The sequence below is a fragment of the Dipodomys spectabilis genome, unplaced genomic scaffold, assembly GCF_019054845.1.
Source record: "Dipodomys spectabilis isolate Male_0828 unplaced genomic scaffold, ASM1905484v1 ptg000212l, whole genome shotgun sequence".
NCBI lineage: Eukaryota > Metazoa > Chordata > Mammalia > Rodentia > Heteromyidae > Dipodomys > Dipodomys spectabilis.
In genome coordinates this window covers 474775-487479 of record NW_024870889.1, presented here as the reverse complement: position 1 = coordinate 487479, position 12705 = coordinate 474775, and the positions used below count along the sequence as shown (strand labels likewise).

Here is a 12705-nt window from a genome sequence, read left to right as displayed (position 1 = left end):
CTGAACTGAAGGCCTAGGTAGGCAGCCTTTTGTCCTACTATTTGATCATAATTTACTACCCACCTAATATATGTCTTTGGAGTTAGGATTATATTGGTAGAGACAGACAGAACACTTTCCTTATAGACCTGCATTCTAATGGGGAGAAACAGATAATGACTTCATGAACAAACAGATAAGTGAGATCATTTTAGATAACAATATGCTACTAAAGTCAAAACTGGTGGCGAGGGATTGACCCATACTGTCATAGCCACTGTCCATGTGGATATTTCAAATTAATTCCTTACAACGAAGTAAAATGTAAAATTCCATCATTCAACTTCACTTACCACTTTTCAGTTCTTTGCAGCCACATGTGACTCATAACTACTGTACTGGACAGCATGGACATAGCACATTCTCAACATTGCAAAGGATTCTTTGGACATTTCTGGTTGGGTACTGCAAAGGGTCTGGCAAGGGAGCAGTGGCTACTTCAGCTACAGTGGTCAGAGACAGTTTCTCTGGGAAGGTAGAATTTCAACTGAGATAGGGTCACAGAGTGAACCATGTAAGCTATTGAGAAACAGCTTTGCAACTGAAGGGCCATCTGGTGGAAATGCCCCAAGGCCTTAACGCGTGTGACTTAGACCATCTAGAGGTTTCTCTGGCAAAGGGTGGGAATAGATTTTCCTGAAGGCAATAGGAAGGCTGGATGTCAGCTTCCATCTTTACAGTGGTCTTGGCTGGGCATATGACTTGGGCTGTTCATTTGACCCGGCTAATGTCAGGTTCTCATCACTCTTGGCCTCGTTTTGCTACTGCTGCCAGGGGAGCCAGGATGTAACACAGTGTTCACAGCTGCTGCTTGGCTCCATTCTGCCACACAGGTGAGGGACTTGCTACATGTGTATACATCTTGTCAAAACACTATCACTCCAAAAGTGAAATATTTATTGCATCAACTTGAGCAAGCCTCGGTAAGCAAGGAAAAAGCTAACACTTTAGCAATCCCATCTCCTAAAAATAATAATCATTTATGCTGTGTCCATCTTTTCCAGTTTTTATCCTAATCATATTCCTTTTATTGGCAGAAACTCAATTATGATATACCTGTAGTTCTGTAGTTGGGTTTCACCTCCTAAGACTTTGCTGTGGGCAAGTTGTGGCACTTGTATCTTGCTCCCATGGGTCTCTGAGGAGGTCCTTCTGAGAGGACATGGTTGCTACTGTTGAATCTTCTGACCTATAGTAAAGGTGCAGCTACCTTGTGCTTTCACCTCTCTTGTTTCCCTGCTCTCTCTCTCAGTCTCTCTCTTTCTCCTCCCTGTCTCTGTCTGCTGGACTCCCCTGAGACTTTCAGCCCCCCTCAAGCCATCCACTGCATTGCAAAGGATGGCAAATAGAAGACAAAGATTGCCTGTACTGTGTGAGATTCTTGTCGAGGTTTGGTGTCCAGCTCTGTCTATCTTCTGTCTCTTCCAGGTTTCCTTTTTGTCTTTGAGCCAGTGGATATGACATCCCTGATATAACCCTTGGTGACCTCAGAAAGCCTTTCCTTGGTCTCTGCTCCTGGATCTTTCTGCCACTAGCTGCCTTAGGGAGAAGATGTGCCTTGTGTTGGCTTCCTGCGTCAGGGCCCTGGTTTGGTCATCTTACTGCCCAGGAAGAGGAAGTACAATGTCAAAACTCTTCTAAATCCCTTCAGATCTCCATGATTTCTTTCTGGACTCCTTTCTCTGACCAACAGTGCTTACTAGCCAGCTACCACCTTCTCCACAGCTATGCCTGTCATGTCATTTCCTCCTCAGAGACCCAGGGGTAGCAACATGCCTGATTTCCTCAACTTCCTCTCAGTCTGGCCCTGCTCCCTGACACCTCTCAGGGCCATCTTCCCGGCCTCTGCCTCCTTACCTGCCGACACTCTCCTAGATCCGCAGATCACACTCAGACCCTCCTCTAGCCTCCCCTCCTTTTGGCTTCTAGGACTCTACCCAGCACCTCCAGGAAGCATTCTTGTGGCTGTGCATCTGTCTGCCTCCTGCTTACTTAGCCCAGTGCATGGAGCTGGGTGAGGTCTGTGCCTACCTCCTCCCTTTCCTAACCCCACTTCAGGAAAGTGACTGCCACGCCATGCTGGCTGCAGGTGCTGCATCTGTAAAGTAGGCATGATCCGGGTCCCTCCTTCCTACACTGTTGTCTCCCCACGGCTCACTTATCTCCTTGGGTACCTCCAGCCAAGCCTGGCACCATGCTGGGACTCAATAAATGATTGTGAGGTAGGACTGTCAGGTCATGTGTTTACGCCCTGTGTAGTGGCCCCTTTTTGTATTCCCACTGGACCTAGAACACTCATTGAATGTGTTCAGAATGAACGCAAGCATGAATATAGCACACGTGCTCCCCTGACTAGAAAGCCTGCCCTCCCTAATTTCTCACAGGCCAGGCTGCAGTGGGCAGTGCTAAGTCATGCTAGTTTCTTTGGACCCTGATCAAGCAAAGAAAAGTAACATGAAGGCGAAAAGGGGACAAATGCTCAGCGGATTGTTGCTGAGACACTTGGCATCTATAATTATTCACTGTGTGCAGGGAAAAGATGGCATTTTAATTTATGCACTTGGTATTCTTGGTTTTGTGCTGAAAAACCTTCTGCCCAGCATCTCATAATGTCCACAACTGCAAGGACTAACTTTGCCAAATATATTGCTTGCCTGCCATCCCTCCCTCCCTCCTTCTTTCTTTCCTTCCCTCCCTACCTTCTTTCTCCTTTCCCTCCTTCCCTCCCTCTTAGCTGCTGTGAGGACTATAATACTTGAGGTGTCTCTTCCTCCTGCCTATCTTTCCTCTTTCCTTCCTTTCCTCCCTTCCTTCTCCTTTTTCTTTTCTTCTCTCTTCTTCCCTTCCTCCTCCTTGTTTTCCTTATCAATGCAGAGCTTTCAAAAGGCTTGAAACAACCTAATTATCAGAATTATTCATCTGCATGATGCATTGCAGGACATCCATTTTGTCCACACACAGCTATAGCCAGAAGGTATTTACCTCACCTCAGAACATTTCCAAGAACCACGATCTGCATCCATGAAGGTGGGGTAAAGCTCATCCCACCAGCCTGGTGCCCTACAGAACAGGACAGCCTAGACATGGTACAAAATAGAGGTTACTTTGGACTCAAACAATTGTTTCTGTGGATACTGCTTAAGAATACAAATTATGGACTGGGAAGGTGGCTCAGTGGTAGAGCGCTTGCCTTGCATGCTTGAGGCCCTGGGTTCGATTCCTCAGCACCACATAAGCAGAAAAAAAAAAGCCGGAAGTGGTACTGTGGCTCAAGTGGTTGAGTGCTAGCCTTGAGCTGAAGAGCTGAGGGACAGCGCCCAGGCCCAGAGTTCAGGCCCCACGACCGGACCCCCCCCCCAAAAAAAAAAAAAAAGAATACAAAATATTCAGCACCAATGCTCACGTTCAGGCTTGTATATTTAGAAACTTACAGCTATTCAAACCCACATGAAATCAACTCTTCCCATTTATTAAGTACCTACTATGTGCTTAATGATTCCCTAGCTTCTATGTGGACTGTAACTGAGATGTCTCTCACTTCAGAGGAGCCCAGAAGAATGACTCATGAAAAGAAACAGACAGAGGACTTTGCAGATATTTCTCCTATGGACCCCTTGTACCCAGACCACTCCTGCAACAATGTGTTCCATGATTGCATATGGCATGAATGAATCAAGGGCACTGGTTCTTTTTCTGTTTTTGTTTTTCTTAACCATCTCCTCCATGTAAGTCTCATCTCAGCAAGTCAGCGGGACAGGTGGGTTTGTTCCCAGGATTGCCACATCCAAGTCTCACAGACTAGAGTACTTGAACCCCCACATCTACCACTGGCAGTGATGATTGATTGTCTTAAAGTTCAGAAGACTGGAAGTCCAAGATCAATACATAAGAGGGCTGGTTCCCACTAGAGGCTTTGGGAAGGGTCGGTTCCAGGTCCTTCAGCTCAATAATGGTCTATCATCTTCCTGCTGTGCCTCTGTTTCTGGTTCCAAAGTTTCCCTTTTTATACGGACACCAACCACATTATCTTTGATTACTTCTCTAAAAGACCCTCTACCCAAATGAAGTCACTTTCTGTGATACCAGAGGCCAAGACAGCCACAATTCAACTCACAAGAGCCAAAGGGCTCACCTTATGATGCAGAATCCGAGGTAGTTCACACTGGGGTCTAGGTTTGCAGGATGGAGATCAGACCCAGTCAGGGCTTTGCTTCAGAACCTGTGCTTTTCCTCTGCCCCATGGGGTGTGTCTGCACCAGCATAGAGCAGCCAGAGGGGCAGCAGGGACTGTTGCATGCCCAGCGGAGAGGACTGAGTGGGGAGATGCAGAGCCATGCCTGAAGGGAGCCACCAGGAAGAGGGTCAAGAATCCTTCCAGTTGAGTCTCTGTCAAAATCAAGATTTTGGAGCAGTTTCTTTCAAGGATGAAATTCTAAAATATGTGACCGGGAACTCGAGTGAGAACTGGACAGTTAAAATCGAAGGAAAGGGAGGGAGGGATTGACTGTGAGTTCAAAGGCAGGGAAGGGGAGTAGCATACTGAGAAAATAGGTCACTCCCTGAAGCTCTAGTGCAGAGTCTTGGAAAAGTTCAAAGTCGTGAATCTGGGCTGCCAGGAGAGGTTTCCCAGAGGTGAGAAATCAGAGGCAGAAAGGACTTTCCGTGTGTGGTGACAGCTGGGGAGGCATCGTGCGCATCTCTCTAGGAAGGCCAGGCCTGTGAAAGGAAAGCTGGTGAGTCCCTGGAGTCCAGCTTGACAGGCAGCCTGCCGCTCACCTGCCCAGTGCAGCTCGGTGCATGGCCCAGTCTTCCCCCTCCTCTACCAGCAGGGCACCAGGGGCAGAAGGGAAGATGATGGCAGATCTGGTATCTTCTCAGCAGTCTTGTGCCCCATTAAGAAAACAGACAGTTTGGAGGGTGGCAGTGTTCTGGGCAGCATCTGACAAAGCCTTTATAGGGCTCGGCTCAGCTTCTATCTCCCACCCCTCACCACAATAGAGCATTCACTTTGGTGACAGCCAGGCAGCCATACCACAGGGTATGGGTTTCACAAGTCAGGGGCCAAGTAGACATGGGTGGGTCAGTGTTATACGCTCATTTCCTTAACTGATTAAGGTGAGTGAGTGCATAAAGCTATCTTGCAAACAGTTGCTAGAGCGTAATGTCCTACTCTGCAAGATTTCCAAAGATAAAGTAGCACTCTTAAACCTGGGTGTCTGGGGGACTATGTCCAGAGCTTCACTATGGTGGGAGGGACGAAGTACCACGTAGAGGCCATCCTTTGGCCTTTTTGGTATCTGGAACCCTAGAATCCCTCTTTCCTAAACCCCAGGGGCTATGCAGGCCTCTTCCTGAGTCTCCCAGGGTAGACCACAGCACTGGCATGGTGGTCTCTTGAAGGGGAAGGATGGGTGGAGCTTGGAGGTAGGGGCTGGGATGGCCACCTGTGTGCAGAACCTGTCCTCTTGCCTGGCCTCACCAGGGTAGGGAGTAGACCTGCAGGCATGCACATCAGCTGTTAATATGTTGCTGGGGAGAGTCAGTGGAAGGCTTTATTCACAGCCAAAGAATCGAAAAGGAAATAATAATAGTAATAATAATAATAATACACCTTCCAAATGCATCTTCCAGCACATCATTCCGTGCCAGTAGATGAGCACATGTCAGTATGTTGACTGACTGGCGTCCATAGCGCTGGTAGATGAGCACATTTCAGTGTGTTGACTGACTGGCGTCAGCAGCGCTGGTAGAGGAGCACATTGCAGTGTGTTGACTGACTGGCGTCCATAGCGCTGGTAGAGGAGCACATTGCAGTGTGTTGACTGACTGGCGTCCATAGCGCTGGTAGAGGAGCACATTTCAGTGTGTTGACTGACTGGCGTCAGCAGCGCTGGTAGAGGAGCACATTGCAGTGTGTTGACTGACTGGCGTCCATAGCGCTGGTAGAGGAGCACATTGCAGTGTGTTGACTGACTGGTGTCCAGCGCTGGTAGAGGAGCACATTGCAGTGTGTTGACTGACTGCTGCCCACAGCACTGGTAGAGGAGCACATTGCAGTGTGTTGACTGACTGGTGCCCGCAGCACTGGTAGAGGAGCACTTTGCAGTGTGTTGACTGACTGGCACCCGCAGCGCTGGTAGAGGAGCACATTTCAGTGTGTTGACTGACTGGTGCCCGCAGCACTGGTAGAGGAGCACATTGCAGTGTGTTGACTGACTGGCACCCGCAGCGCTGGTAGAGGAGCACATTTCAGTGTGTTGACTGACTGGCACCCGCAGCGCTGGTAGAGGAGCACATTTCAGTGTGTTGACTGACTGGCGTCCATAGCTCTGGTAGATGAGCACATTTCAGTGTGTTGACTGACTGGTGCCCGCAGCACTGGTAGAGGAGCACATTTCAGTGTGTTGACTGACTGGCGTCCAGCGCTGGTAGAGGAGCACATTTCAGTGTGTTGACTGACTGGCGTCCATAGCTCTGGTAGATGAGCACATTTCAGTGTGTTGACTGACTGGTGCCCACAGCACTGGTAGAGGAGCACATTGCAGTGTGTTGACTGACTGGCGCCCGTAGCGCTGGTAGATGAGCACATTTCAGTGTGTTGACTGACTGGCGTCCAGCGCTGGTAGAGGAGCACATTGCAGTGTGTTGACTGACTGGCGTCCAGCGCTGGTAGAGGAGCACATTTCAGTGTGTTGACTGACTGGCGTCCAGCACTGGTAGAGGAGCACGTTGCAGTGTGTTGACTGACTGGCGCCCGTAGCGCTGGTAGATGAGCACATTTCAGTGTGTTGACTGACTGGCGTCCAGCGCTGGTAGAGGAGCACATTGCAGTGTGTTGACTGACTGGCGTCCATAGCTCTGGTAGATGAGCACATTTCAGTGTGTTGACTGACTGGTGCCCACAGCACTGGTAGAGGAGCACATTGCAGTGTGTTGACTGACTGGCGCCCGTAGCGCTGGTAGATGAGCACATTTCAGTGTGTTGACTGACTGGCGTCCAGCGCTGGTAGAGGAGCACATTGCAGTGTGTTGACTGACTGGCGTCCAGCGCTGGTAGAGGAGCACATTTCAGTGTGTTGACTGACTGGCGTCCAGCACTGGTAGAGGAGCACGTTGCAGTGTGTTGACTGACTGGCGCCCGTAGCGCTGGTAGATGAGCACATTTCAGTGTGTTGACTGACTGGCGTCCAGCGCTGGTAGAGGAGCACATTGCAGTGTGTTGACTGACTGGCGTCCAGTGCTGGTAGAGGAGCACATTTCAGTGTGTTGACTGACTGGTGTCCTCAGCACTGGTAGAGGAGCACATTTCAGTGTGTTGACCGGTGTCTCAGCGCCTTCAGCTGCCCAGGCCCCCATGCACCACAACTCAGGCCCTTTTCCTCGAGTGCCAACTTTTTGTTTGGTCTATCCTCAAACCTTGATCCATACAAGCATCACCTCCTTAGTACCAGGACTGCAGACATGAGCCACCACACGGCTACAACCTGCTCTTGTTTTTTTTTTTTTTTAATGTTCCCTTCCCTGGAAACTAGGGAGTTTTGTGACTATGGCAGACTTAATGCTGTGTAACTGCTGGGATCAAGCGCCTCTTGCAGGGTGCTAGGACTCGGAGCCAAGTCCCATGCTAGGAGGAAGTACTCTAGGTAAGGGGCCAAATGGAGGGAGCACCCACACAGTTGTATAAGTGAGCAGCCAACTGTAAAGCACTTACCGCTGTTTGAAGCCAGTTCGTTGGATGACCCCTGAGCAGCAGCAAGTAACGGGAGTAGAGCACAGAGGGTGCAGTAGGGTGCTTTCTGGGCAGGGTGCGCGGTGTCCAATGGTTTACACATGGCCTGCTTCGGCGTGCTTGGGTAATGTTGCATATTAGATGCACAATTACATCTGCCCCACTTCGTTATCGTCAGGGCTGTCAGAGATGGGTGGGCGGTGGCTGCTTGAAATGCAGAACATCTTTGGAGCCGAGGCCTTCCAGACAATGCAGTGCTCATTAATTAAGCCGGTATTATTAGATGTGTTTACCTGGAGGAACGCTCTGCAATAATAAACGTGCTGGTTTCTAGCCTTCTCTCTTTGCAGACTGAATTTTTATTATTTTGAGCCCAGCACCAATCAGAAAACAGCAGTGTCTAAATATTGAGATGCTTTGCTTCCACAAGCTGTGAGGATGTACTGGCAAAGGTAGCTCTGTGACATGGGGGTCTTTATCTTGTGTTCCGTGCTGTAGAGAGACCACCAGGGGCTGTCAGCCGTCAGTCAGCAGTGCTGGTGCTCGGTAATAATCAGAGGCGTGGAGACTGTGATGCCTATGGATGTGAGATGCCTTGTTCTCAGTCCTGCTAGTGCCTGGATTAACCCTCAGAGGGGCCACTAGTACCCTCATGTGGGGATACCCTGCCCATTGTAGGGGTGGATTCAGGCTGTGTGAGGCTTTAAGCTGTTAAATCTGGACATGGAATGAGGCTGATAGAAGCTTTGGGAGGAGCTGTACTTGTTCAGACCCCCATCCATGTGCCTTGTAAATGCTCCCTGAGGCCGTAAATGCTCCCTGAGGCCCGAGTCTGCAGGGTGGGATGTCTGAGGTCCTCCTGCTGTGTGACAGTCTCCCCGCCCGGCCAAGGTCAGAAACCTCAGCCTCCAGTCTGTCGAAGACTGGTGTCCGTGGGTCCTTCCTCACCATGCTCCTTGAGGGGAGCTGCTTTCTGGGCTCACAGCCCCACTTCAGAGTCTGCTCCACACCCCTCCTCTTACTTCCCTCACAAGCCTGCCATGCTTTTCTTTTCTTTCTTTTTTTTGGGTCCGGTGGTGGGGCCTGAACTCTGGGCCTGGGCGCTGTCCCTCAGCTGTCCAGCTCAAGGCTAGCACTCTACCACCTGAGCCACAGCGCCACTTCCAGCTTTTTTCTTGTTGCTTATGTGATGCTGAAGAATCGAACCCAGGGCCTCATGCATGCCAGGCAAGCACTCTACCACTGAGCCACCTTCCCAGCCCCCGTGCTTTTCTTCTTTAGAGGGCGTAAGGGTATTCATTCTAGTTCCCGCTTCACACCCCACAGAAGCAGGGAGACCTGATGGTTTGGCTATTGACAGGTAGCTTTCTTATGGGCTGTGGTTCTGCCTCTGAAACTTCTAGGGCTCAGTGTGGCCTGGACAAAGCTGACCACCCTCTGCTATGCAGGACACTGAAAGGCTCACATGGCTCCTGCACTGTCCAACCTACTATCTGTGATCCTGCTTCGAATGTCGCAGCTAAGGTGCAGACCGATGTATGCTAAGTACTTGCTGCTTCTAGCTTCTCTCAGCCACCACAAAGGGAGAATGGACAGTTTACTTCCATACTGTGTTGTGGAGAACTCTATGATCAGGGTTGTGGCTAAAGATCACAAGGAAGGGAATGAAACATTTATCATCTCTTGGGAGGACTGGCTCTACTGAAGAGGTGGGGTTTTTGGTTTGTTTGTAAGAAGGCCTGCTGTGGGACTGGATACCTGCATTGGACAAGCTTCCTCACGCTTGGTACAGAGTCACTACAGTTTGCAAATGCCTGCTCTGAGGCATCACTAAAGACTCAAGCAGTGGGTTAGTGTTCTTTGGAGCTATATTCACATCCCAGTACCTGGGTAGTCAATGTCTCTGGGAGGCTCAGTGTCACTAGATGCAAAATAATGCAGCACATCAGGGCGCTGATGGCTCACACCTGTAATCCTAGCTATTCAGGAGGCTGAGATCTGAGGATCTCAGTTCAAAACCAGCCCAAGCAAAGAAGTCCCCATGAGACTCTTCTCTTCAATCAACCACTCAAAAACCCTAAGCATTTTATTTTTTTGCTCTACCACTTGAGCCACACTTCCATTTCTGGCTTTTTGGTAGTTAATTGGAGATAAAAATCTCATGAACAGTCGGATGTCAGTGGCTCAGACCTATAATCCTAGCTCTTCAAGAGCCTGAGATGTGAAGGTTGTGGTTCTAAGCCAGCCCGGGCAGGAAAGTCCATAAGACTTTTATCTCCAATAAACCACTCAGAAAACCAGAAGTGGCGCTGTGGCTCAAGTGGTAGAGTGCTAGCCTTGAGCTGAAGAGCTGAGGGACAGCACCCAGGCTCAGAGTTCAGGCCCCACGACGACCCACCACCACCACCAAAAATTAAGTGCAAAGAGGGCAGAGCTTGGTCTTAGCCTCTAAGAGGGCTTAGACCTCTTACAAATAAGTAAACCTGATCCTTCCTTCCTTCCTTCCTTCCTTCCTTCCTTCCTTCCTTCCTTCCTTCCTTCCTTCCTTCCTTCCTTCCTTCCTTCCTTCCTTCTTTCCTTCCTTCCTTCCTTCCTTCTTTCCTTCTTTCTTGCTTTTTTTTTTCCCTTCCTTCCCCCTTTCTTTTTTTTGGTGCTGGGCCTGGGGCTGAGCTCCGTCCCTGAGCTTTTTTGCTCTAGGCTAGTGCTATCCCAGTTAAGATACAACTCCGTTTCTGGCTTTTTTGATGGTTAATTGGAGATAAGAGTCTCATGTACTTTCCTGCTCTGGCTGGCTTTGAACTGGAGTCCTGAGATCTCAGCCTCCTGAGTAGCTAGGATTACAGATGTGAGCCACCAGAACCTGTCATAATCCTGGTCTTCTATACACAAAATTGCAGCTGAGCCCCAAGTGCCCCCAGCCCCTCTTCCCCCATCTTGTTCCCCTCTCCTTTCCAGTTTGGAAAGCCTGGACAGCCCTCAGGGGCTCTCAGCACCCAGCTGGGCCATCCAGCGGCACAACAGTTAGGAAAGTAGATTTGGGTTAAGGGAAGCCCAGGCCCCTTCAGACATGTGGTGAAGGGGAGTCTGGCTTTCTTGTGGCCACAGACAGCTTTACTAAGGACTCACATGCACTCATCTGTGTAAGTTGTTTTTTTTTCTATTCTTATCAATATCTGCTTTGATCATTTTTGTTTCTTATCTTTAGAATCAGTTTGTTTCTTTTAAACTTTTTTTTTTCTTTTTTGGTCGGTCCGTGGGGCTTGAACTCTGAGCTTGGGTGCTGTCCCTGCGGTCTTCAGCTCAAGGCGAGTGCTCTACTGCTTGAGGCACAGCGTCACTTCTGGTGTTCTAGTGGTTTTTGATTGGAGATAAGAGTCTCACAGACTTTCCTGCCCTGGCTGGCTTTGAACTGCGATCCTCAGATCTCAGACTCCTGAGTAGCTAGGATTGCAGCCGTGAGTTACCGGTGCCCAGCTGTTTCTTTTAAACTTTTAACCTTTAAAACTTTCTTAAAGTAGATGCTTTAAGAAGTTGATCCAATTGCAGCTGGGCACTGGTGGTTCATGCCTGTAATTCTAGCTATTCATAGGTGATCGTATTGAGGTTCAAATCCAGCCAGGGAAGAAAAGTCCCCAAGAGACTCTTATCTGCAATTAACCACTCATAAAAACTGGAAGTGGTGGTGTGGTTTTAAGTGTTAAAACTCTAGCCTTGAGCAAAAATGCTCAGGGACAGCACCCAGAGTTCAAGCCCCACAACTAACAAAAAACAAGAAAACAAAAGCCCATTGTAGCAGCTCACACTTGCAATCCAGTTACTCCAGGTTTGGATTGGGAAAATTATGGCTCAAGGCTAGCCCAGGGAAAAGTTTATCAAGATCCTGTTTCAATAAACAGGGCCTAATGTGGGTCAAACCATAATCCCAGCTGTATAATGGACTGTAGGTAGGAGAATCTTGGTTCCAATGTGACCTTGGGTAAAAAAAAAAAAAAAAGTGAGATTCTATTTGAAAAATAAAGCAAATTTTAAAAAGGCTAGAGACATAGCTCAAGGGATAGAGTGTCTGCCTCGCAAGTACACATTGGTAAGTTCAAATCCAAATACTGCCTAAATAAATACATAAATACATGGATGGATGGTTAGATATCAATTTGAGATCATACTTCTTTTCTTTCTTTTTCCTTTTTTTCTTTTTATGCTGGTACTGGGGCTGAAATTCAGGGCCTTTGCTTTTGCTCAGCTTTTTTTTTTTTTTAAGCAGGCTTGATTCACTTTATTATTTTTGTATAAAATTCTATGTTGAAAAAAATTCTATGTAGTAGCACAGCTGGAGCCTGGGTCCTCTGCATGGAGACTCTGGTGTGGGTTTTCACCAGTGAATTCCTGATACGGAGATTCGGTGAATGTGGTCTCTTTCCAGAGGTCAGGGGTAGGTAACTGTAGGTCTTAGAGATGGCATCAAAGGTGGCTTTGGCGAAGTTGTCCAAGGTAGCAGCACAGCCCTGGCTGAGATGGAGCAGTCATGGTTCCAGCTATCAGCAGCAGCTTCTTGGGGACAGGCACTGACAGGATCCCAGTGCCACCAGCGCAGAACCGCAACGGCCTGTCACCTTGCACGGGACAGTGTGAGGCTTGCCCATCTTGTCCCCCCAGTAACCTCGCCACACAGGGACGATGGAGAGCTTGGCCAAGATGATGGCCCCCGGATGGCAGTGGCCACCTCCTTGGAGCACTGAACCCCCAGACCAACATGGCCGTTGTAGTCGCCAGTGGCTACGAATGCCTTGAACCTGGTGCGCTGGACAGCTCGAGTCTGCGTCTGCCTGGGCATAATCTTCAACCCCTCGCCCTGGATGACGCCCCCAGGAAGAAGTCAACAATCTCAGACTCCTTGATGGGCAGGGAGGATAGATCTCCTCCAGAGACTTGATCTTCAT

The 12705-nt window shown here is 49.1% G+C and overlaps 1 pseudogene; it reads right to left on the bottom strand.

Annotated features, from left to right (window-relative positions):
* Window positions 1-12036: 12036 nt before the first annotated feature.
* LOC122122611 lies at window positions 12037-12705 on the bottom strand (annotated as a pseudogene).